General features: G+C 43.2%; 1 protein-coding gene across 1 annotated transcript in view; it reads right to left on the bottom strand.

Moving 5' to 3' along the window:
* ATXN1 (ataxin 1) overlaps positions 1-3,209 on the bottom strand; it is a 169,582-nt gene extending 166,373 nt beyond the window's left edge. Inside the window, exon 1 of the mRNA XM_009273711.2 lies at positions 3,133-3,209. The gene's annotated coding sequence lies outside the window, so the exon portion shown is untranslated. The remainder of the gene's footprint in view (positions 1-3,132) is intronic.
* Between the last annotated feature and the right edge of the window lie 2,478 nt (positions 3,210-5,687).

The following is a 5,687-nucleotide window of genomic DNA, read 5'->3' as shown; positions in this document are numbered from 1 at the left end:
AACATTCAAGGTCAGGTTGGACGGGGCTCTGAGCAACCTGATCTAGTTGAAGATGTCCCTGCCCACGGCAGGGGGGTTAGACTAGATGACTTTTAGAGGTCCCTTCCAACCCAAACTATTCTATGATTCTATGATTCTAAAGTGTTGGAAATATTACAGCTTTCAAATATTTTGCCTTATGTGGTTTACAGCCAGGATAGTCAACAGCTGCATAAGCTTCACCCATTTTCACGTGACGTGCTAAGTGATGCAAGTCCCAGGTAACGCCCACCAGAGCTGAGCAGAATGGGCATGTCGGCAGCAGCACGGGCATGGCCGCATCCCACCACAACAGTGCCCTGGGCTGTGTCACTGCACTCTCCTGGCTCCCCACAGCAAAGGTCTCCATTCTCTGTCCCCACCACCTCCTCTTTACAAAGGCTCACACACATTTACAGAAACAAATGAACAATTCCATTATGTGCCTGGCAGCCCGTGCACTTTCCTTCTGATTCACAGTAGAGGCGCCCCATTGAAAAGATCTGTATACAGGGAGGGGGGGGAAGAAAAAAAAATCTAAGCGAGCCTCCAGCAAGCACACATATTATCAAAGCCTCATTTCCACTTAACACAAGCTGCTTTGGGAACTAATGCAGCTGACTTGAGGGGAAAACACAACCAACCAACCTCTTTTTCTATTAGCTAGAGGGAAGAAAGAAAAAAAAGAAAAAAGAAAATCGAACTGGTGCCATCTTTGTTGAAGAGCTCCACGAAACTCATGGTTTAGGAGAGCCGAGGAGCATGGATGGGGGACAATTTGTGACTGATCACTGCCATCTGAACATGGCATGCTGACAGCTGAAAGAAGAGCAGAGAAAGGCAAAACAAAACAGGCATGTGTTTAATCCGGGCAGGCTCAGTCCCCCGTATTCAATCCCAGTGAAAAATACAAGGCAGGAGAAAGTCGGTCCCTCTGCCTGCTCAGCTCAGCACCCACATAACTCCCTGGCACACACCACAGGGCCTTCTCCAGGCACACAAAAGGGGGCATTATTTCTTCACGTGCTGAAAAAATAATCAAGAAAGGGCAGGACTAGCGGTACAATTTAATGTATCTTAAAATGCATCTTTCACCACCAAAGAACTTCCCTTTCTTTAATACTCTGCCAGTGAGCTCCTGCACCCTCCAATACAAAGAAACTAAAAAAGATTCAACGATTTTGTGACTGCAACAGAGAGCTGATCGAATGATTATAAAGGCCACACAGATGCTATGAAGATACCTTCCCCCTGAACTTCAGTGTGCGCTTCCTCAGAGAGCAACAAGAAGGCAGCTGTGAAAGGAAAATCATGCACGTTATCCTGGTCTGACACCAATGAAAAAAAGACAGGAATAAAAGTATTTTGATTTATGCTCTGCAGAGCCAAGGAGGAATGCTTGCCACCAGGACAGTGGCACAGACAGAAAGCAAAGGTGGGCTGAGAGCGATCGCATGTGGGTCATTGTGGTGCACTTCTCCCTCTCTCACGAGTTTGGCCAGGACTGTCACCCTATGCCTGAAACAGGGCTCGCTCCAGAGAGCAAGACACTTTCCCACCTGAGCTGCAGGGATGGGCTGAGAGAGGGGAGGGTAAGAACCAGAGCCCCTAAAGGCCGAACAGCAGCAGTTTCAAACAGATTTGCATTAATACCTCATTTCACAACTACAAAAATCACCACCTCAGACTCCTACTGAGAGAGTCTTGTATTCCTGTTTGGGCTCACAGTCCCTAGCGCAAGACCTGCCCGTAAAACAGAGTTGGCTACAGATTTGCAAAAGTTTCGAACTTTTTGGATAAATCAGTACAAATGCCTACGGGACTATTACAATTTCCCAAGCAATGGCTCCTGTCCACTGACCAGAAAGGCAATATTTAGCTCCCTGCAGCAGCCTGTTGATTTCAAAAGAAACTTTAGCTCTATTCCTACAAAGCAAATACAGAGCAATCACCAGAGGCCGGCTATGCTCTCCTCTCTTCTGAAACCTGGTAAGCAACAAATGTCTGCAAATGCCACCAGCCAAAGGGTTTTGATATTCTGCACATTTGTGGGATTGTATCCCCTGCTTCTTCCATCTCATGTGGGTCTTTTTGATTCTGCAGGTTTCTTACAGTAATTTTGTCTCCTTCAGCACACTCGTGGGGCAGAACAGACTAAATAACTTCACATTTTTATTTAAGAAAGAGGCTGGTGGTTTTTAGTTTTCATCTATGCAGAATTTTCAGTGGTTAAAAGTTTTACAACTGTAACATTTTCTCTTTACTAGACAAAAAAGACTCAGAGGTCATTCTTTTCTAATGAGAAATGAAAACAAAAAAATGAAGACTAGAGGGAAAAGGTGAGATTTTTCCCTGCAATTCACGATTGCCTTTATTAAAAAAAAATATTAACTCAGGACAACACAATTCGGCCTCAGTCAGGGAACTCTTAGTTCAGCTGCTATTCAAACATCCAAGTGCAATTTGCAACTCTAGTTATGAAAGGGGACATTATTTTCTTTATACTTTTAACTCTACTTGTTCAAAGACAAACTGATGAAGCAATTAAGACAGATGTATTATTAAAGCTGGTGTAGAATTTACAGGCTCTCTTAAGAAGTTTGGTATTTCAATGAGGTGTTGAAACATAAAAATGAGAACTATATTTAATACAAAAATACAACTTAAGAATGCTGTAAAATCAGATTACTCATGACATTATCACCAACAGTAGGAGAACTGTATATGCATTTTTCTGGCTGTGCATTGTATGTTGTTCAATAGCTTTCTTCTGCAGAGTTCCCATATGATATAGATTCCAAACTTGGAAATATTTAGGCACATGCCTAACTTTCAGGGAGAATAGCCTCATTGATTTAAACAGGGTTTAACCCTTATAAATGTTAGAATGATTGCCTGTTCGTGGGACTGGACCTCATGGGGCCCATTTTCAAAAACATAAATGCATTACATATTTTTACTGCTGTTTCTGGGCTTGCCATTAAAGTTCTCTCCCTCCCTCTCCCATCTGTTTTTATTGCCTTCCACAGAAATATCATGACACTCTGAGGCAAATAATGATTAATTTAATTACAAACTAACTGTAACTTATGACAAGACCCTCCAATCACTTACCTCAAATCATACGAGTGTTTCAAGATGCAACTGTAAATTTCCTTTTTTCCCCTCTCTCACAGGAGATGTTGCAGCCTTTTTTTTCTGATGTTTTGCATTAAAACTCTTTCCCTGTGCTCCAGGATCTTAAACAAAAACAAAACAAGAAACACTCAGAATGAAAATGTCATTTCAAGCAATTGGTGGGTGGCTCAGGGGAAATCCCTGACCTTTCTCCAATGTGTATTTCATTATCTAAAGCAAGTGTGATAACTCCCCCCCAGCAGAAGCAGCATGAACGCTTTTCTGTGGGCTGTACTTTAAAAAAAAAAACAAAAAACCACCACCAAAAACCACACTATTTTAGACTACTCAAAAACATTTTTAAAATCTGCAAGGTAGTACACTACAAAGTATTCATTTAAAGCCCAAACCAGTATATACCAGACTCCACAAATTTATGAAGATGAAAAGGGAAGAAAGCCCAGAGATACCAATCAGAAGAAAAATCATTACGTAAAGTATCAAACTGTTACAAGGGAGAGCAATCATCGGCTTTATTATTATTACTACTACTGCTATTACCACTAATAATACGTATACGGCCAACTCCCTAAATCTTCGCTGAGTTACTGTAGTATTTCTGTAGTAGCAGCGCGGGGGAAGTAGTAGCTGTGCTGGAGAAGCAATGCAGCATTAGCACTACAAAACGCAGCCCGGCTGACGAGAGAGGAAGGAAGGGAGGAGGAGCGACAAAGCAAATGAGTAAGAGAAACTGGCAGGTCTCTAATACAATCAATTTTGACATTCTCCACCATCACCAAAAAAGGGCTGGAGGGTTTTGAATTTTCAGTGAGTGCTGCTACCAGAACGCTTTCTCACTGCCCCCCATTTCACCCTCCTCCCTCTCCCGTACCTGCAGCAAGGCAGGCCAGGAGCCGGTTGGGTACGTAAGCCTCCAAACCAGGCTCTGTCAGCAGGAAAATCCCCTGGCTACGAGAAGTAAACGCTGCCAGCCAGTGCAGAGTTCACTTTCCCCCTGAGAGCAGAGTCTTGCATTTGCATGGCCCCTCCGGATTACAGGCATCCCAGTTATTTCTCTACAAACAATTTTTAGGACCAACAACTATATTCATTCTTGCTCTGTAAAATGTCTGAAAGACAAACCATTCCTGGGGCCACACCTGTGACTATCTCCATTGAAGCCAACAAACTTTCACAACACGACAAAGAGGAGGATTTGACCTTGCATGTATGTAAGCCAGACTGTTTTGGTTTTCTTCCTCAGCTAGGACAGACAGACAGCTCTGAATAACATTTTCCGTTGCTTTTAATTAAGAAACGGAGATGTTATCCACAGCCTTCTGTGGCTGTACGTACTTCAGAAAATACAACTTTTCCAAAAGCAGTCAGAAATTCAAAAAGTACAGCTTTCTACATTGCAGTTTATTCACACACACACGGAGAAAACCCAAAACTCAGAGCAAAGACCAATACACAAATAAGGGGGAAAGCGGGCTTCCTTTGACACCTGCACACAGGCTGCGGCTATGTCACCACTCCCCAAAGCTGCTTACAGTACAAACAAATCCAAAATACTCCATTTAAACTACCCTGCTCCCCCACTCCACCATGGTTGCTCTCGCTTACGTGCTGTTGCTGCTTGCTTCAAGGAGCCTGCTCTCGCTCAACATGAGTAAAGGTTGCAACAGCCAAGCCTACAGACTTGCAGGAAGAGGACAAAGCCCTCTAAAGCTGTGACACAAATCCAGAGAAGGCTGGAAGTTCAAAGTGAAATGAGGACATTCCATCCATGACTCATGCCACCTAGAAACCATTCTTAATTTAAGAGAAAGTGTTAAAGGGATTATTTTACAGAGTATCACCCTGCTGAATCAACTAGGTCCTGCCTCTCATTTTTTTCCCCGACTCAAATACAAGGTGGCTGGGGATTCTATTTTAAGATCAAAATCAGCATAAAATCCTCCTGTTCTCACTTACATGCTTACATTTTTAATGCTCTGTTTAAAGAGACAAATAATGTTGTTTGAGGGACAGATTCCTAGCTATCTTCCAGGCTTTTTGCATGACCTACAGGCAAATGCTATGTGACACTTCCTGGAGGGCTGAGATAGCTCTGAATGACACTTGAGCTTCTACAGTGCAACTAAACTATGAGTTTGGCTCCTAATGCACATTGTCACTTAACCGCAATTTTCCTGTGCCTCAGTTTCCCCTTACTCTACAGTAAAGATTAACAGTATTCCCCCATCTCAGAGGGCTGATGCGAGGAACACAACACCCATGCTGATTTAGCAGATAATCTGGTAACGTGGACAGTCATAGATCTCAACTCATGTGAGGCTGAAACTTCACATCCACAGAAAAAGACCATGTAAACCAAAATGAGGAGTGAGTCATCAGCATGTCCCTCAAACTGTTTTGCTGGATAGTCATTTCACTACTACGACTCCCTTCTCCCGGGCGCTCCCAGCAAGTGTGGGGGAGACTGAATGGATTCACTGTAGTCACACAACAGCTTTACAGCTGCCGAAAAAAGGCCTATTGTAGCCCTG

This window comes from Aptenodytes forsteri, unplaced genomic scaffold (assembly GCF_000699145.1).
Source record: "Aptenodytes forsteri isolate BGI_AS27 unplaced genomic scaffold, ASM69914v1 Scaffold63, whole genome shotgun sequence".
Classification (NCBI taxonomy): domain Eukaryota; kingdom Metazoa; phylum Chordata; class Aves; order Sphenisciformes; family Spheniscidae; genus Aptenodytes; species Aptenodytes forsteri.
The sequence above is the reverse complement of the archived record's forward strand: the minus strand, read 5'-3'. Positions and strand labels throughout refer to the sequence as shown.